Source organism: Carassius gibelio, chromosome B23, assembly GCF_023724105.1.
Source record: "Carassius gibelio isolate Cgi1373 ecotype wild population from Czech Republic chromosome B23, carGib1.2-hapl.c, whole genome shotgun sequence".
In the NCBI taxonomy this organism is placed as follows: Eukaryota; Metazoa; Chordata; class Actinopteri; order Cypriniformes; family Cyprinidae; genus Carassius; species Carassius gibelio.
Genome location: NC_068418.1, coordinates 484822 through 503407, shown reverse-complemented (window position 1 = coordinate 503407; position 18586 = coordinate 484822). Strand labels below are relative to the sequence as shown.

Genomic DNA, 18586 nt, shown 5'->3' with positions numbered 1-18586 from the left:
GGAAGCACCGGCCCATGAGCTTGGCAGTTTCCAGGCCAGTAACGGAAGGCACCCGTCCTTCCTTTCCTGGAGCGGGGGCGGAGGGCTAACCGTTGGTGAGGATGGTAGAGATGCAAATCAGACCTCTGGCTGACCGCCTGGGCCTTCATACTTACCTGGCAGGGGAGACACCATGATCAAGAAGGCGGTTCACCCAGGGCGAGGCTTGTCCATTGCACTCCGGCCATGCTGACCCCTGCGAATTCCCCAAATGCGGGAATCTCGACTGCATAATTTATGGTAGTGGGGGACTGCGTTCGCGCTCTCCCCTGAAATTGTTGGTGAAACAAAGCAGAAGAGGTTTTTACAGTTTTTTATTTATTTCCATTTCAGAATGGGGAGTTCTGTCACATGCGAGATACGTGTTGTGCGCCTGTGAAACAAAGTCACTTACGCTCTTGAAAAATCAGACCCTGGTGGGTAGTTTAGTTCGAACATAGCGCAGACCTTACTTTGAAAGTAGATTGGACTGACTGCAGCCTAGCTGTATCTGTCTCCATGTTGTTTGTTTGTCCTTTTTTTCGATTCGTATTAATTTTGTTGTCGCTTACAGCGCCACCTAGTGGCCTGTCGCCGCGCCCTTTTTCACCTGGCCTCGGACTGAGCCCCTGCACATGTGTGCCGATTTGGGTGAAGGGATCTCACTCCTTCCCGGAGTTATAGCCATTCGAGCCACCTCGGACACGCCACCTTAGCACGTTTTGAGGTCCCCTCGCCAAGGTGAATGGAAATTTCCTCTTTTTTTGGATGATTATTGACAGTCAGACTCCAGAGAAGCTTTCTGTGCTGATTTGGGTGGGACTGGGCCAAATACCTGGCGCTAGGTTGCAAAAGAAGGTTTTCGACAAAATCCAAAATACCCGAAAATTTCGTCAGAGCGACGAGCCAATCTGAGACCTGCGTCTCGTTCGGCTCGAGCCAAGGATTCCGATGACATAAGGCACGTGGCTCTGCGACCAACCGTTTGGGAGTTACGAGCGATGCCGTACTTTCCGTCGCTGCAGTTCCACCGTCAGGCCGATCGGGACAAGGCCCGGTGACGTTGCAGACAGGGGAGGGTACTACGATCCCGCAGTGTTTCGGGTGTTTTCATCTTTGTTTGATTGTCTTTTTACATTACATTTTCCCTATTTTTCAGCTTACGGCGCCACCTACTGGCCTGTCGCCACGCCCCTTTTCGAGCCACCTCGGACACGCCACCTTAGCACGTTTTGAGGTCCCCTCGCCAAGGTGAATGGAAATTTCCTCTTTTTTTGGATGATTATTGACAGTCAGACTCCAGAGAAGCTTTCTGTGCTGATTTGGGTGGGACTGGGCCAAATACCTGGCGCTAGGTTGCAAAAGAAGGTTTTCGACAAAATCCAAAATACCCGAAAATTTCGTCAGAGCGACGAGCCAATCTGAGACCTGCGTCTCGTTCGGCTCGAGCCAAGGATTCCGATGACATAAGGCACGTGGCTCTGCGACCAACCGTTTGGGAGTTACGAGCGATGCCGTACTTTCCGTCGCTGCAGTTCCACCGTCAGGCCGATCGGGACAAGGCCCGGTGACGTTGCAGACAGGGGAGGGTACTACGATCCCGCAGTGTTTCGGGTGTTTTCATCTTTGTTTGATTGTCTTTTTACATTACATTTTCCCTATTTTTCAGCTTACGGCGCCACCTACTGGCCTGTCGCCACGCCCCTTTTCACCTGGCCTCGGACTGAGCCCCTGCACAGGTGTGCCGATTTGGGTGAAGGGATCTCACTCCTTCCCGGAGTTATAGCCATTCGAGCCACCTCGGACACGCCACCTTAGCACGTTTTGAGGTCCCCTCGCCAAGGTGAATGGAAATTTCCTCTTTTTTTGGATGATTATTGACAGTCAGACTCCAGAGAAGCTTTCTGTGCTGATTTGGGTGGGACTGGGCCAAATACCTGGCGCTAGGTTGCAAAAGAAGGTTTTCGACAAAATCCAAAATACCCGAAAATTTCGTCAGAGCGACGAGCCAATCTGAGACCTGCGTCTCGTTCGGCTCGAGCCAAGGATTCCGATGACATAAGGCACGTGGCTCTGCGACCAACCGTTTGGGAGTTACGAGCGATGCCGTACTTTCCGTCAGGCCGATCGGGACGAGGCCCGGTGACGTTGTAGACAGGGGAGGCTACCACCATCCCCCAGCGTTTTTAGGTCTCCCAAAACTTACCAAAGCCGAGATGGGCATCGCCGTGTCCGGCTTCCTCCCTGCTGCGTCTTAGCAGCATCGCTTCTCGGCCTTTTGGCTAAGATCAAGTGTAGTATCTGTTCTTATCAGTTTAATATCTGATACGTCCCCCATCCGGGGACTACATATTAAATGGATTTTTAGATCACGGAGCTGGAGCCGGGGCTTGCTCCATCCACTCCATGCATCGGCCTGGTATTGCAGTGTCTCCAGGAACGGTGTGCTTTCCCTTTTTGGGGATTGCCATTTATTGTGTCGAATAGCAGAACAAGGAATGAGAGCTGCCATTGCAGATGCTGTGGTTTATTGCAAACTTTTTTCCTGATGTGTCCTCCTGGGGTCTTGGACTCTTCCACTAACGATGCACCCACCTGAGGTCTTGAAGTCTTTCACAGACGAGGTGGTGCATCGAATCAGGTGTGTTTGTTTAAAGAGAGTCATCTAAAACTGGCGTTGGGAAGCACCGGCCCATGAGCTTGGCAGTTTCCAGGCAAGTAACGGAAGGCACCCGTCCTTCCTTTCCTGGAGCGGGGGCGGAGGGCTAACCGTTGGTGAGGATGGTAGAGATGCAAATCAGACCTCTGGCTGACCGCCTGGGCCTTCATACTTACCTGGCAGGGGAGACACCATGATCAAGAAGGCGGTTCACCCAGGGCGAGGCTTGTCCATTGCACTCCGGCCATGCTGACCCCTGCGAATTCCCCAAATGCGGGAATCTCGACTGCATAATTTATGGTAGTGGGGGACTGCGTTCGCGCTCTCCCCTGAAATTGTTGGTGAAACAAAGCAGAAGAGGTTTTTACAGTTTTTTATTTATTTCCATTTCAGAATGGGGAGTTCTGTCACATGCGAGATACGTGTTGTGCGCCTGTGAAACAAAGTCACTTACGCTCTTGAAAAATCAGACCCTGGTGGGTAGTTTAGTTCGAACATAGCGCAGACCTTACTTTGAAAGTAGATTGGACTGACTGCAGCCTAGCTGTATCTGTCTCCATGTTGTTTGTTTGTCCTTTTTTTCGATTCGTATTAATTTTGTTGTCGCTTACAGCGCCACCTAGTGGCCTGTCGCCGCGCCCTTTTTCACCTGGCCTCGGACTGAGCCCCTGCACATGTGTGCCGATTTGGGTGAAGGGATCTCACTCCTTCCCGGAGTTATAGCCATTCGAGCCACCTCGGACACGCCACCTTAGCACGTTTTGAGGTCCCCTCGCCAAGGTGAATGGAAATTTCCTCTTTTTTTGGATGATTATTGACAGTCAGACTCCAGAGAAGCTTTCTGTGCTGATTTGGGTGGGACTGGGCCAAATACCTGGCGCTAGGTTGCAAAAGAAGGTTTTCGACAAAATCCAAAATACCCGAAAATTTCGTCAGAGCGACGAGCCAATCTGAGACCTGCGTCTCGTTCGGCTCGAGCCAAGGATTCCGATGACATAAGGCACGTGGCTCTGCGACCAACCGTTTGGGAGTTACGAGCGATGCCGTACTTTCCGTCGCTGCAGTTCCACCGTCAGGCCGATCGGGACAAGGCCCGGTGACGTTGCAGACAGGGGAGGGTACTACGATCCCGCAGTGTTTCGGGTGTTTTCATCTTTGTTTGATTGTCTTTTTACATTACATTTTCCCTATTTTTCAGCTTACGGCGCCACCTACTGGCCTGTCGCCACGCCCCTTTTCACCTGGCCTCGGACTGAGCCCCTGCACAGGTGTGCCGATTTGGGTGAAGGGATCTCACTCCTTCCCGGAGTTATAGCCATTCGAGCCACCTCGGACACGCCACCTTAGCACGTTTTGAGGTCCCCTCGCCAAGGTGAATGGAAATTTCCTCTTTTTTTGGATGATTATTGACAGTCAGACTCCAGAGAAGCTTTCTGTGCTGATTTGGGTGGGACTGGGCCAAATACCTGGCGCTAGGTTGCAAAAGAAGGTTTTCGACAAAATCCAAAATACCCGAAAATTTCGTCAGAGCGACGAGCCAATCTGAGACCTGCGTCTCGTTCGGCTCGAGCCAAGGATTCCGATGACATAAGGCACGTGGCTCTGCGACCAACCGTTTGGGAGTTACGAGCGATGCCGTACTTTCCGTCAGGCCGATCGGGACGAGGCCCGGTGACGTTGTAGACAGGGGAGGCTACCACCATCCCCCAGCGTTTTTAGGTCTCCCAAAACTTACCAAAGCCGAGATGGGCATCGCCGTGTCCGGCTTCCTCCCTGCTGCGTCTTAGCAGCATCGCTTCTCGGCCTTTTGGCTAAGATCAAGTGTAGTATCTGTTCTTATCAGTTTAATATCTGATACGTCCCCCATCCGGGGACTACATATTAAATGGATTTTTAGATCACGGAGCTGGAGCCGGGGCTTGCTCCATCCACTCCATGCATCGGCCTGGTATTGCAGTGTCTCCAGGAACGGTGTGCTTTCCCTTTTTGGGGATTGCCATTTATTGTGTCGAATAGCAGAACAAGGAATGAGAGCTGCCATTGCAGATGCTGTGGTTTATTGCAAACTTTTTTCCTGATGTGTCCTCCTGGGGTCTTGGACTCTTCCACTAACGATGCACCCACCTGAGGTCTTGAAGTCTTTCACAGACGAGGTGGTGCATCGAATCAGGTGTGTTTGTTTAAAGAGAGTCATCTAAAACTGGCGTTGGGAAGCACCGGCCCATGAGCTTGGCAGTTTCCAGGCAAGTAACGGAAGGCACCCGTCCTTCCTTTCCTGGAGCGGGGGCGGAGGGCTAACCGTTGGTGAGGATGGTAGAGATGCAAATCAGACCTCTGGCTGACCGCCTGGGCCTTCATACTTACCTGGCAGGGGAGACACCATGATCAAGAAGGCGGTTCACCCAGGGCGAGGCTTGTCCATTGCACTCCGGCCATGCTGACCCCTGCGAATTCCCCAAATGCGGGAATCTCGACTGCATAATTTATGGTAGTGGGGGACTGCGTTCGCGCTCTCCCCTGAAATTGTTGGTGAAACAAAGCAGAAGAGGTTTTTACAGTTTTTTATTTATTTCCATTTCAGAATGGGGAGTTCTGTCACATGCGAGATACGTGTTGTGCGCCTGTGAAACAAAGTCACTTACGCTCTTGAAAAATCAGACCCTGGTGGGTAGTTTAGTTCGAACATAGCGCAGACCTTACTTTGAAAGTAGATTGGACTGACTGCAGCCTAGCTGTATCTGTCTCCATGTTGTTTGTTTGTCCTTTTTTTCGATTCGTATTAATTTTGTTGTCGCTTACAGCGCCACCTAGTGGCCTGTCGCCGCGCCCTTTTTCACCTGGCCTCGGACTGAGCCCCTGCACATGTGTGCCGATTTGGGTGAAGGGATCTCACTCCTTCCCGGAGTTATAGCCATTCGAGCCACCTCGGACACGCCACCTTAGCACGTTTTGAGGTCCCCTCGCCAAGGTGAATGGAAATTTCCTCTTTTTTTGGATGATTATTGACAGTCAGACTCCAGAGAAGCTTTCTGTGCTGATTTGGGTGGGACTGGGCCAAATACCTGGCGCTAGGTTGCAAAAGAAGGTTTTCGACAAAATCCAAAATACCCGAAAATTTCGTCAGAGCGACGAGCCAATCTGAGACCTGCGTCTCGTTCGGCTCGAGCCAAGGATTCCGATGACATAAGGCACGTGGCTCTGCGACCAACCGTTTGGGAGTTACGAGCGATGCCGTACTTTCCGTCGCTGCAGTTCCACCGTCAGGCCGATCGGGACAAGGCCCGGTGACGTTGCAGACAGGGGAGGGTACTACGATCCCGCAGTGTTTCGGGTGTTTTCATCTTTGTTTGATTGTCTTTTTACATTACATTTTCCCTATTTTTCAGCTTACGGCGCCACCTACTGGCCTGTCGCCACGCCCCTTTTCACCTGGCCTCGGACTGAGCCCCTGCACAGGTGTGCCGATTTGGGTGAAGGGATCTCACTCCTTCCCGGAGTTATAGCCATTCGAGCCACCTCGGACACGCCACCTTAGCACGTTTTGAGGTCCCCTCGCCAAGGTGAATGGAAATTTCCTCTTTTTTTGGATGATTATTGACAGTCAGACTCCAGAGAAGCTTTCTGTGCTGATTTGGGTGGGACTGGGCCAAATACCTGGCGCTAGGTTGCAAAAGAAGGTTTTCGACAAAATCCAAAATACCCGAAAATTTCGTCAGAGCGACGAGCCAATCTGAGACCTGCGTCTCGTTCGGCTCGAGCCAAGGATTCCGATGACATAAGGCACGTGGCTCTGCGACCAACCGTTTGGGAGTTACGAGCGATGCCGTACTTTCCGTCGCTGCAGTTCCACCGTCAGGCCGATCGGGACAAGGCCCGGTGACGTTGCAGACAGGGGAGGGTACTACGATCCCGCAGTGTTTCGGGTGTTTTCATCTTTGTTTGATTGTCTTTTTACATTACATTTTCCCTATTTTTCAGCTTACGGCGCCACCTACTGGCCTGTCGCCACGCCCCTTTTCACCTGGCCTCGGACTGAGCCCCTGCACAGGTGTGCCGATTTGGGTGAAGGGATCTCACTCCTTCCCGGAGTTATAGCCATTCGAGCCACCTCGGACACGCCACCTTAGCACGTTTTGAGGTCCCCTCGCCAAGGTGAATGGAAATTTCCTCTTTTTTTGGATGATTATTGACAGTCAGACTCCAGAGAAGCTTTCTGTGCTGATTTGGGTGGGACTGGGCCAAATACCTGGCGCTAGGTTGCAAAAGAAGGTTTTCGACAAAATCCAAAATACCCGAAAATTTCGTCAGAGCGACGAGCCAATCTGAGACCTGCGTCTCGTTCGGCTCGAGCCAAGGATTCCGATGACATAAGGCACGTGGCTCTGCGACCAACCGTTTGGGAGTTACGAGCGATGCCGTACTTTCCGTCAGGCCGATCGGGACGAGGCCCGGTGACGTTGTAGACAGGGGAGGCTACCACCATCCCCCAGCGTTTTTAGGTCTCCCAAAACTTACCAAAGCCGAGATGGGCATCGCCGTGTCCGGCTTCCTCCCTGCTGCGTCTTAGCAGCATCGCTTCTCGGCCTTTTGGCTAAGATCAAGTGTAGTATCTGTTCTTATCAGTTTAATATCTGATACGTCCCCCATCCGGGGACTACATATTAAATGGATTTTTAGATCACGGAGCTGGAGCCGGGGCTTGCTCCATCCACTCCATGCATCGGCCTGGTATTGCAGTGTCTCCAGGAACGGTGTGCTTTCCCTTTTTGGGGATTGCCATTTATTGTGTCGAATAGCAGAACAAGGAATGAGAGCTGCCATTGCAAATGCTGTGGTTTATTGCAAACTTTTTTCCTGATGTGTCCTCCTGGGGTCTTGGACTCTTCCACTAACGATGCACCCACCTGAGGTCTTGAAGTCTTTCACAGACGAGGTGGTGCATCGAATCAGGTGTGTTTGTTTAAAGAGAGTCATCTAAAACTGGCGTTGGGAAGCACCGGCCCATGAGCTTGGCAGTTTCCAGGCCAGTAACGGAAGGCACCCGTCCTTCCTTTCCTGGAGCGGGGGCGGAGGGCTAACCGTTGGTGAGGATGGTAGAGATGCAAATCAGACCTCTGGCTGACCGCCTGGGCCTTCATACTTACCTGGCAGGGGAGACACCATGATCAAGAAGGCGGTTCACCCAGGGCGAGGCTTGTCCATTGCACTCCGGCCATGCTGACCCCTGCGAATTCCCCAAATGCGGGAATCTCGACTGCATAATTTATGGTAGTGGGGGACTGCGTTCGCGCTCTCCCCTGAAATTGTTGGTGAAACAAAGCAGAAGAGGTTTTTACAGTTTTTTATTTATTTCCATTTCAGAATGGGGAGTTCTGTCACATGCGAGATACGTGTTGTGCGCCTGTGAAACAAAGTCACTTACGCTCTTGAAAAATCAGACCCTGGTGGGTAGTTTAGTTCGAACATAGCGCAGACCTTACTTTGAAAGTAGATTGGACTGACTGCAGCCTAGCTGTATCTGTCTCCATGTTGTTTGTTTGTCCTTTTTTTCGATTCGTATTAATTTTGTTGTCGCTTACAGCGCCACCTAGTGGCCTGTCGCCGCGCCCTTTTTCACCTGGCCTCGGACTGAGCCCCTGCACATGTGTGCCGATTTGGGTGAAGGGATCTCACTCCTTCCCGGAGTTATAGCCATTCGAGCCACCTCGGACACGCCACCTTAGCACGTTTTGAGGTCCCCTCGCCAAGGTGAATGGAAATTTCCTCTTTTTTTGGATGATTATTGACAGTCAGACTCCAGAGAAGCTTTCTGTGCTGATTTGGGTGGGACTGGGCCAAATACCTGGCGCTAGGTTGCAAAAGAAGGTTTTCGACAAAATCCAAAATACCCGAAAATTTCGTCAGAGCGACGAGCCAATCTGAGACCTGCGTCTCGTTCGGCTCGAGCCAAGGATTCCGATGACATAAGGCACGTGGCTCTGCGACCAACCGTTTGGGAGTTACGAGCGATGCCGTACTTTCCGTCGCTGCAGTTCCACCGTCAGGCCGATCGGGACAAGGCCCGGTGACGTTGCAGACAGGGGAGGGTACTACGATCCCGCAGTGTTTCGGGTGTTTTCATCTTTGTTTGATTGTCTTTTTACATTACATTTTCCCTATTTTTCAGCTTACGGCGCCACCTACTGGCCTGTCGCCACGCCCCTTTTCGAGCCACCTCGGACACGCCACCTTAGCACGTTTTGAGGTCCCCTCGCCAAGGTGAATGGAAATTTCCTCTTTTTTTGGATGATTATTGACAGTCAGACTCCAGAGAAGCTTTCTGTGCTGATTTGGGTGGGACTGGGCCAAATACCTGGCGCTAGGTTGCAAAAGAAGGTTTTCGACAAAATCCAAAATACCCGAAAATTTCGTCAGAGCGACGAGCCAATCTGAGACCTGCGTCTCGTTCGGCTCGAGCCAAGGATTCCGATGACATAAGGCACGTGGCTCTGCGACCAACCGTTTGGGAGTTACGAGCGATGCCGTACTTTCCGTCGCTGCAGTTCCACCGTCAGGCCGATCGGGACAAGGCCCGGTGACGTTGCAGACAGGGGAGGGTACTACGATCCCGCAGTGTTTCGGGTGTTTTCATCTTTGTTTGATTGTCTTTTTACATTACATTTTCCCTATTTTTCAGCTTACGGCGCCACCTACTGGCCTGTCGCCACGCCCCTTTTCACCTGGCCTCGGACTGAGCCCCTGCACAGGTGTGCCGATTTGGGTGAAGGGATCTCACTCCTTCCCGGAGTTATAGCCATTCGAGCCACCTCGGACACGCCACCTTAGCACGTTTTGAGGTCCCCTCGCCAAGGTGAATGGAAATTTCCTCTTTTTTTGGATGATTATTGACAGTCAGACTCCAGAGAAGCTTTCTGTGCTGATTTGGGTGGGACTGGGCCAAATACCTGGCGCTAGGTTGCAAAAGAAGGTTTTCGACAAAATCCAAAATACCCGAAAATTTCGTCAGAGCGACGAGCCAATCTGAGACCTGCGTCTCGTTCGGCTCGAGCCAAGGATTCCGATGACATAAGGCACGTGGCTCTGCGACCAACCGTTTGGGAGTTACGAGCGATGCCGTACTTTCCGTCAGGCCGATCGGGACGAGGCCCGGTGACGTTGTAGACAGGGGAGGCTACCACCATCCCCCAGCGTTTTTAGGTCTCCCAAAACTTACCAAAGCCGAGATGGGCATCGCCGTGTCCGGCTTCCTCCCTGCTGCGTCTTAGCAGCATCGCTTCTCGGCCTTTTGGCTAAGATCAAGTGTAGTATCTGTTCTTATCAGTTTAATATCTGATACGTCCCCCATCCGGGGACTACATATTAAATGGATTTTTAGATCACGGAGCTGGAGCCGGGGCTTGCTCCATCCACTCCATGCATCGGCCTGGTATTGCAGTGTCTCCAGGAACGGTGTGCTTTCCCTTTTTGGGGATTGCCATTTATTGTGTCGAATAGCAGAACAAGGAATGAGAGCTGCCATTGCAGATGCTGTGGTTTATTGCAAACTTTTTTCCTGATGTGTCCTCCTGGGGTCTTGGACTCTTCCACTAACGATGCACCCACCTGAGGTCTTGAAGTCTTTCACAGACGAGGTGGTGCATCGAATCAGGTGTGTTTGTTTAAAGAGAGTCATCTAAAACTGGCGTTGGGAAGCACCGGCCCATGAGCTTGGCAGTTTCCAGGCAAGTAACGGAAGGCACCCGTCCTTCCTTTCCTGGAGCGGGGGCGGAGGGCTAACCGTTGGTGAGGATGGTAGAGATGCAAATCAGACCTCTGGCTGACCGCCTGGGCCTTCATACTTACCTGGCAGGGGAGACACCATGATCAAGAAGGCGGTTCACCCAGGGCGAGGCTTGTCCATTGCACTCCGGCCATGCTGACCCCTGCGAATTCCCCAAATGCGGGAATCTCGACTGCATAATTTATGGTAGTGGGGGACTGCGTTCGCGCTCTCCCCTGAAATTGTTGGTGAAACAAAGCAGAAGAGGTTTTTACAGTTTTTTATTTATTTCCATTTCAGAATGGGGAGTTCTGTCACATGCGAGATACGTGTTGTGCGCCTGTGAAACAAAGTCACTTACGCTCTTGAAAAATCAGACCCTGGTGGGTAGTTTAGTTCGAACATAGCGCAGACCTTACTTTGAAAGTAGATTGGACTGACTGCAGCCTAGCTGTATCTGTCTCCATGTTGTTTGTTTGTCCTTTTTTTCGATTCGTATTAATTTTGTTGTCGCTTACAGCGCCACCTAGTGGCCTGTCGCCGCGCCCTTTTTCACCTGGCCTCGGACTGAGCCCCTGCACATGTGTGCCGATTTGGGTGAAGGGATCTCACTCCTTCCCGGAGTTATAGCCATTCGAGCCACCTCGGACACGCCACCTTAGCACGTTTTGAGGTCCCCTCGCCAAGGTGAATGGAAATTTCCTCTTTTTTTGGATGATTATTGACAGTCAGACTCCAGAGAAGCTTTCTGTGCTGATTTGGGTGGGACTGGGCCAAATACCTGGCGCTAGGTTGCAAAAGAAGGTTTTCGACAAAATCCAAAATACCCGAAAATTTCGTCAGAGCGACGAGCCAATCTGAGACCTGCGTCTCGTTCGGCTCGAGCCAAGGATTCCGATGACATAAGGCACGTGGCTCTGCGACCAACCGTTTGGGAGTTACGAGCGATGCCGTACTTTCCGTCGCTGCAGTTCCACCGTCAGGCCGATCGGGACAAGGCCCGGTGACGTTGCAGACAGGGGAGGGTACTACGATCCCGCAGTGTTTCGGGTGTTTTCATCTTTGTTTGATTGTCTTTTTACATTACATTTTCCCTATTTTTCAGCTTACGGCGCCACCTACTGGCCTGTCGCCACGCCCCTTTTCACCTGGCCTCGGACTGAGCCCCTGCACAGGTGTGCCGATTTGGGTGAAGGGATCTCACTCCTTCCCGGAGTTATAGCCATTCGAGCCACCTCGGACACGCCACCTTAGCACGTTTTGAGGTCCCCTCGCCAAGGTGAATGGAAATTTCCTCTTTTTTTGGATGATTATTGACAGTCAGACTCCAGAGAAGCTTTCTGTGCTGATTTGGGTGGGACTGGGCCAAATACCTGGCGCTAGGTTGCAAAAGAAGGTTTTCGACAAAATCCAAAATACCCGAAAATTTCGTCAGAGCGACGAGCCAATCTGAGACCTGCGTCTCGTTCGGCTCGAGCCAAGGATTCCGATGACATAAGGCACGTGGCTCTGCGACCAACCGTTTGGGAGTTACGAGCGATGCCGTACTTTCCGTCAGGCCGATCGGGACGAGGCCCGGTGACGTTGTAGACAGGGGAGGCTACCACCATCCCCCAGCGTTTTTAGGTCTCCCAAAACTTACCAAAGCCGAGATGGGCATCGCCGTGTCCGGCTTCCTCCCTGCTGCGTCTTAGCAGCATCGCTTCTCGGCCTTTTGGCTAAGATCAAGTGTAGTATCTGTTCTTATCAGTTTAATATCTGATACGTCCCCCATCCGGGGACTACATATTAAATGGATTTTTAGATCACGGAGCTGGAGCCGGGGCTTGCTCCATCCACTCCATGCATCGGCCTGGTATTGCAGTGTCTCCAGGAACGGTGTGCTTTCCCTTTTTGGGGATTGCCATTTATTGTGTCGAATAGCAGAACAAGGAATGAGAGCTGCCATTGCAGATGCTGTGGTTTATTGCAAACTTTTTTCCTGATGTGTCCTCCTGGGGTCTTGGACTCTTCCACTAACGATGCACCCACCTGAGGTCTTGAAGTCTTTCACAGACGAGGTGGTGCATCGAATCAGGTGTGTTTGTTTAAAGAGAGTCATCTAAAACTGGCGTTGGGAAGCACCGGCCCATGAGCTTGGCAGTTTCCAGGCAAGTAACGGAAGGCACCCGTCCTTCCTTTCCTGGAGCGGGGGCGGAGGGCTAACCGTTGGTGAGGATGGTAGAGATGCAAATCAGACCTCTGGCTGACCGCCTGGGCCTTCATACTTACCTGGCAGGGGAGACACCATGATCAAGAAGGCGGTTCACCCAGGGCGAGGCTTGTCCATTGCACTCCGGCCATGCTGACCCCTGCGAATTCCCCAAATGCGGGAATCTCGACTGCATAATTTATGGTAGTGGGGGACTGCGTTCGCGCTCTCCCCTGAAATTGTTGGTGAAACAAAGCAGAAGAGGTTTTTACAGTTTTTTATTTATTTCCATTTCAGAATGGGGAGTTCTGTCACATGCGAGATACGTGTTGTGCGCCTGTGAAACAAAGTCACTTACGCTCTTGAAAAATCAGACCCTGGTGGGTAGTTTAGTTCGAACATAGCGCAGACCTTACTTTGAAAGTAGATTGGACTGACTGCAGCCTAGCTGTATCTGTCTCCATGTTGTTTGTTTGTCCTTTTTTTCGATTCGTATTAATTTTGTTGTCGCTTACAGCGCCACCTAGTGGCCTGTCGCCGCGCCCTTTTTCACCTGGCCTCGGACTGAGCCCCTGCACATGTGTGCCGATTTGGGTGAAGGGATCTCACTCCTTCCCGGAGTTATAGCCATTCGAGCCACCTCGGACACGCCACCTTAGCACGTTTTGAGGTCCCCTCGCCAAGGTGAATGGAAATTTCCTCTTTTTTTGGATGATTATTGACAGTCAGACTCCAGAGAAGCTTTCTGTGCTGATTTGGGTGGGACTGGGCCAAATACCTGGCGCTAGGTTGCAAAAGAAGGTTTTCGACAAAATCCAAAATACCCGAAAATTTCGTCAGAGCGACGAGCCAATCTGAGACCTGCGTCTCGTTCGGCTCGAGCCAAGGATTCCGATGACATAAGGCACGTGGCTCTGCGACCAACCGTTTGGGAGTTACGAGCGATGCCGTACTTTCCGTCGCTGCAGTTCCACCGTCAGGCCGATCGGGACAAGGCCCGGTGACGTTGCAGACAGGGGAGGGTACTACGATCCCGCAGTGTTTCGGGTGTTTTCATCTTTGTTTGATTGTCTTTTTACATTACATTTTCCCTATTTTTCAGCTTACGGCGCCACCTACTGGCCTGTCGCCACGCCCCTTTTCACCTGGCCTCGGACTGAGCCCCTGCACAGGTGTGCCGATTTGGGTGAAGGGATCTCACTCCTTCCCGGAGTTATAGCCATTCGAGCCACCTCGGACACGCCACCTTAGCACGTTTTGAGGTCCCCTCGCCAAGGTGAATGGAAATTTCCTCTTTTTTTGGATGATTATTGACAGTCAGACTCCAGAGAAGCTTTCTGTGCTGATTTGGGTGGGACTGGGCCAAATACCTGGCGCTAGGTTGCAAAAGAAGGTTTTCGACAAAATCCAAAATACCCGAAAATTTCGTCAGAGCGACGAGCCAATCTGAGACCTGCGTCTCGTTCGGCTCGAGCCAAGGATTCCGATGACATAAGGCACGTGGCTCTGCGACCAACCGTTTGGGAGTTACGAGCGATGCCGTACTTTCCGTCAGGCCGATCGGGACGAGGCCCGGTGACGTTGTAGACAGGGGAGGCTACCACCATCCCCCAGCGTTTTTAGGTCTCCCAAAACTTACCAAAGCCGAGATGGGCATCGCCGTGTCCGGCTTCCTCCCTGCTGCGTCTTAGCAGCATCGCTTCTCGGCCTTTTGGCTAAGATCAAGTGTAGTATCTGTTCTTATCAGTTTAATATCTGATACGTCCCCCATCCGGGGACTACATATTAAATGGATTTTTAGATCACGGAGCTGGAGCCGGGGCTTGCTCCATCCACTCCATGCATCGGCCTGGTATTGCAGTGTCTCCAGGAACGGTGTGCTTTCCCTTTTTGGGGATTGCCATTTATTGTGTCGAATAGCAGAACAAGGAATGAGAGCTGCCATTGCAGATGCTGTGGTTTATTGCAAACTTTTTTCCTGATGTGTCCTCCTGGGGTCTTGGACTCTTCCACTAACGATGCACCCACCTGAGGTCTTGAAGTCTTTCACAGACGAGGTGGTGCATCGAATCAGGTGTGTTTGTTTAAAGAGAGTCATCTAAAACTGGCGTTGGGAAGCACCGGCCCATGAGCTTGGCAGTTTCCAGGCAAGTAACGGAAGGCACCCGTCCTTCCTTTCCTGGAGCGGGGGCGGAGGGCTAACCGTTGGTGAGGATGGTAGAGATGCAAATCAGACCTCTGGCTGACCGCCTGGGCCTTCATACTTACCTGGCAGGGGAGACACCATGATCAAGAAGGCGGTTCACCCAGGGCGAGGCTTGTCCATTGCACTCCGGCCATGCTGACCCCTGCGAATTCCCCAAATGCGGGAATCTCGACTGCATAATTTATGGTAGTGGGGGACTGCGTTCGCGCTCTCCCCTGAAATTGTTGGTGAAACAAAGCAGAAGAGGTTTTTACAGTTTTTTATTTATTTCCATTTCAGAATGGGGAGTTCTGTCACATGCGAGATACGTGTTGTGCGCCTGTGAAACAAAGTCACTTACGCTCTTGAAAAATCAGACCCTGGTGGGTAGTTTAGTTCGAACATAGCGCAGACCTTACTTTGAAAGTAGATTGGACTGACTGCAGCCTAGCTGTATCTGTCTCCATGTTGTTTGTTTGTCCTTTTTTTCGATTCGTATTAATTTTGTTGTCGCTTACAGCGCCACCTAGTGGCCTGTCGCCGCGCCCTTTTTCACCTGGCCTCGGACTGAGCCCCTGCACATGTGTGCCGATTTGGGTGAAGGGATCTCACTCCTTCCCGGAGTTATAGCCATTCGAGCCACCTCGGACACGCCACCTTAGCACGTTTTGAGGTCCCCTCGCCAAGGTGAATGGAAATTTCCTCTTTTTTTGGATGATTATTGACAGTCAGACTCCAGAGAAGCTTTCTGTGCTGATTTGGGTGGGACTGGGCCAAATACCTGGCGCTAGGTTGCAAAAGAAGGTTTTCGACAAAATCCAAAATACCCGAAAATTTCGTCAGAGCGACGAGCCAATCTGAGACCTGCGTCTCGTTCGGCTCGAGCCAAGGATTCCGATGACATAAGGCACGTGGCTCTGCGACCAACCGTTTGGGAGTTACGAGCGATGCCGTACTTTCCGTCGCTGCAGTTCCACCGTCAGGCCGATCGGGACAAGGCCCGGTGACGTTGCAGACAGGGGAGGGTACTACGATCCCGCAGTGTTTCGGGTGTTTTCATCTTTGTTTGATTGTCTTTTTACATTACATTTTCCCTATTTTTCAGCTTACGGCGCCACCTACTGGCCTGTCGCCACGCCCCTTTTCACCTGGCCTCGGACTGAGCCCCTGCACAGGTGTGCCGATTTGGGTGAAGGGATCTCACTCCTTCCCGGAGTTATAGCCATTCGAGCCACCTCGGACACGCCACCTTAGCACGTTTTGAGGTCCCCTCGCCAAGGTGAATGGAAATTTCCTCTTTTTTTGGATGATTATTGACAGTCAGACTCCAGAGAAGCTTTCTGTGCTGATTTGGGTGGGACTGGGCCAAATACCTGGCGCTAGGTTGCAAAAGAAGGTTTTCGACAAAATCCAAAATACCCGAAAATTTCGTCAGAGCGACGAGCCAATCTGAGACCTGCGTCTCGTTCGGCTCGAGCCAAGGATTCCGATGACATAAGGCACGTGGCTCTGCGACCAACCGTTTGGGAGTTACGAGCGATGCCGTACTTTCCGTCAGGCCGATCGGGACGAGGCCCGGTGACGTTGTAGACAGGGGAGGCTACCACCATCCCCCAGCGTTTTTAGGTCTCCCAAAACTTACCAAAGCCGAGATGGGCATCGCCGTGTCCGGCTTCCTCCCTGCTGCGTCTTAGCAGCATCGCTTCTCGGCCTTTTGGCTAAGATCAAGTGTAGTATCTGTTCTTATCAGTTTAATATCTGATACGTCCCCCATCCGGGGACTACATATTAAATGGATTTTTAGATCACGGAGCTGGAGCCGGGGCTTGCTCCATCCACTCCATGCATCGGCCTGGTATTGCAGTGTCTCCAGGAACGGTGTGCTTTCCCTTTTTGGGGATTGCCATTTATTGTGTCGAATAGCAGAACAAGGAATGAGAGCTGCCATTGCAGATGCTGTGGTTTATTGCAAACTTTTTTCCTGATGTGTCCTCCTGGGGTCTTGGACTCTTCCACTAACGATGCACCCACCTGAGGTCTTGAAGTCTTTCACAGACGAGGTGGTGCATCGAATCAGGTGTGTTTGTTTAAAGAGAGTCATCTAAAACTGGCGTTGGGAAGCACCGGCCCATGAGCTTGGCAGTTTCCAGGCAAGTAACGGAAGGCACCCGTCCTTCCTTTCCTGGAGCGGGGGCGGAGGGCTAACCGTTGGTGAGGATGGTAGAGATGCAAATCAGACCTCTGGCTGACCGCCTGGGCCTTCATACTTACCTGGCAGGGGAGACACCATGATCAAGAAGGCGGTTCACCCAGGGCGAGGCTTGTCCATTGCACTCCGGCCATGCTGACCCCTGCGAATTCCCCAAATGCGGGAATCTCGACTGCATAATTTATGGTAGTGGGGGACTGCGTTCGCGCTCTCCCCTGAAATTGTTGGTGAAACAAAGCAGAAGAGGTTTTTACAGTTTTTTATTTATTTCCATTTCAGAATGGGGAGTTCTGTCACATGCGAGATACGTGTTGTGCGCCTGTGAAACAAAGTCACTTACGCTCTTGAAAAATCAGACCCTGGTGGGTAGTTTAGTTCGAACATAGCGCAGACCTTACTTTGAAAGTAGATTGGACTGACTGCAGCCTAGCTGTATCTGTCTCCATGTTGTTTGTTTGTCCTTTTTTTCGATTCGTATTAATTTTGTTGTCGCTTACAGCGCCACCTAGTGGCCTGTCGCCGCGCCCTTTTTCACCTGGCCTCGGACTGAGCCCCTGCACATGTGTGCCGATTTGGGTGAAGGGATCTCACTCCTTCCCGGAGTTATAGCCATTCGAGCCACCTCGGACACGCCACCTTAGCACGTTTTGAGGTCCCCTCGCCAAGGTGAATGGAAATTTCCTCTTTTTTTGGATGATTATTGACAGTCAGACTCCAGAGAAGCTTTCTGTGCTGATTTGGGTGGGACTGGGCCAAATACCTGGCGCTAGGTTGCAAAAGAAGGTTTTCGACAAAATCCAAAATACCCGAAAATTTCGTCAGAGCGACGAGCCAATCTGAGACCTGCGTCTCGTTCGGCTCGAGCCAAGGATTCCGATGACATAAGGCACGTGGCTCTGCGACCAACCGTTTGGGAGTTACGAGCGATGCCGTACTTTCCGTCGCTGCAGTTCCACCGTCAGGCCGATCGGGACAAGGCCCGGTGACGTTGCAGACAGGGGAGGGTACTACGATCCCGCAGTGTTTCGGGTGTTTTCATCTTTGTTTGATTGTCTTTTTACATTACATTTTCCCTATTTTTCAGCTTACGGCGCCACCTACTGGCCTGTCGCCACGCCCCTTTTCACCTGGCCTCGGACTGAGCCCCTGCACAGGTGTGCCGATTTGGGTGAAGGGATCTCACTCCTTCCCGGAGTTATAGCCATTCGAGCCACCTCGGACACGCCACCTTAGCACGTTTTGAGGTCCCCTCGCCAAGGTGAATGGAAATTTCCTCTTTTTTTGGATGATTATTGACAGTCAGACTCCAGAGAAGCTTTCTGTGCTGATTTGGGTGGGACTGGGCCAAATACCTGGCGCTAGGTTGCAAAAGAAGGTTTTCGACAAAATCCAAAATACCCGAAAATTTCGTCAGAGCGACGAGCCAATCTGAGACCTGCGTCTCGTTCGGCTCGAGCCAAGGATTCCGATGACATAAGGCACGTGGCTCTGCGACCAACCGTTTGGGAGTTACGAGCGATGCCGTACTTTCCGTCGCTGCAGTTCCACCGTCAGGCCGATCGGGA

The 18586-nt window shown here is 51.7% G+C and overlaps 15 non-coding genes across 15 annotated transcripts; all 15 read left to right on the top strand.

The window, feature by feature from the left end:
* The first annotated feature begins 147 nt into the window (after positions 1 to 147).
* On the top strand, positions 148 to 311 carry LOC128012488 (U1 spliceosomal RNA). Its single transcript, XR_008183012.1, has one exon. It is a non-coding gene; the product is annotated as a U1 spliceosomal RNA (small nuclear RNA).
* Positions 312 to 2280: 1969 nt separating this feature from the next.
* On the top strand, positions 2281 to 2471 carry LOC128012438 (U2 spliceosomal RNA). The gene has a single exon (XR_008182961.1). It is a non-coding gene; the product is annotated as a U2 spliceosomal RNA (small nuclear RNA).
* A 374-nt stretch (positions 2472 to 2845) lies between these two features.
* On the top strand, positions 2846 to 3009 carry LOC128012477 (U1 spliceosomal RNA). The gene has a single exon (XR_008183001.1). It is a non-coding gene; the product is annotated as a U1 spliceosomal RNA (small nuclear RNA).
* Positions 3010 to 4468: 1459 nt separating this feature from the next.
* On the top strand, positions 4469 to 4659 carry LOC128012437 (U2 spliceosomal RNA). The gene has a single exon (XR_008182960.1). It is a non-coding gene; the product is annotated as a U2 spliceosomal RNA (small nuclear RNA).
* Positions 4660 to 5033: 374 nt separating this feature from the next.
* LOC128012466 (U1 spliceosomal RNA) lies at positions 5034 to 5197 on the top strand. The gene has a single exon (XR_008182989.1). It is a non-coding gene; the product is annotated as a U1 spliceosomal RNA (small nuclear RNA).
* A 2051-nt stretch (positions 5198 to 7248) lies between these two features.
* Positions 7249 to 7439, top strand: LOC128012436 (U2 spliceosomal RNA). Its single transcript, XR_008182959.1, has one exon. It is a non-coding gene; the product is annotated as a U2 spliceosomal RNA (small nuclear RNA).
* Positions 7440 to 7813: 374 nt separating this feature from the next.
* Positions 7814 to 7977, top strand: LOC128012455 (U1 spliceosomal RNA). Its single transcript, XR_008182978.1, has one exon. It is a non-coding gene; the product is annotated as a U1 spliceosomal RNA (small nuclear RNA).
* Positions 7978 to 9946: 1969 nt separating this feature from the next.
* Positions 9947 to 10137, top strand: LOC128012435 (U2 spliceosomal RNA). Its single transcript, XR_008182958.1, has one exon. It is a non-coding gene; the product is annotated as a U2 spliceosomal RNA (small nuclear RNA).
* Positions 10138 to 10511: 374 nt separating this feature from the next.
* LOC128012444 (U1 spliceosomal RNA) lies at positions 10512 to 10675 on the top strand. The gene has a single exon (XR_008182967.1). It is a non-coding gene; the product is annotated as a U1 spliceosomal RNA (small nuclear RNA).
* A 1459-nt stretch (positions 10676 to 12134) lies between these two features.
* LOC128012434 (U2 spliceosomal RNA) lies at positions 12135 to 12325 on the top strand. Its single transcript, XR_008182957.1, has one exon. It is a non-coding gene; the product is annotated as a U2 spliceosomal RNA (small nuclear RNA).
* Positions 12326 to 12699: 374 nt separating this feature from the next.
* Positions 12700 to 12863, top strand: LOC128012433 (U1 spliceosomal RNA). Its single transcript, XR_008182956.1, has one exon. It is a non-coding gene; the product is annotated as a U1 spliceosomal RNA (small nuclear RNA).
* Positions 12864 to 14322: 1459 nt separating this feature from the next.
* Positions 14323 to 14513, top strand: LOC128012432 (U2 spliceosomal RNA). The gene has a single exon (XR_008182955.1). It is a non-coding gene; the product is annotated as a U2 spliceosomal RNA (small nuclear RNA).
* Positions 14514 to 14887: 374 nt separating this feature from the next.
* LOC128012422 (U1 spliceosomal RNA) lies at positions 14888 to 15051 on the top strand. Its single transcript, XR_008182945.1, has one exon. It is a non-coding gene; the product is annotated as a U1 spliceosomal RNA (small nuclear RNA).
* A 1459-nt stretch (positions 15052 to 16510) lies between these two features.
* On the top strand, positions 16511 to 16701 carry LOC128012431 (U2 spliceosomal RNA). The gene has a single exon (XR_008182954.1). It is a non-coding gene; the product is annotated as a U2 spliceosomal RNA (small nuclear RNA).
* A 374-nt stretch (positions 16702 to 17075) lies between these two features.
* Positions 17076 to 17239, top strand: LOC128012411 (U1 spliceosomal RNA). Its single transcript, XR_008182934.1, has one exon. It is a non-coding gene; the product is annotated as a U1 spliceosomal RNA (small nuclear RNA).
* Positions 17240 to 18586: the final 1347 nt, after the last annotated feature.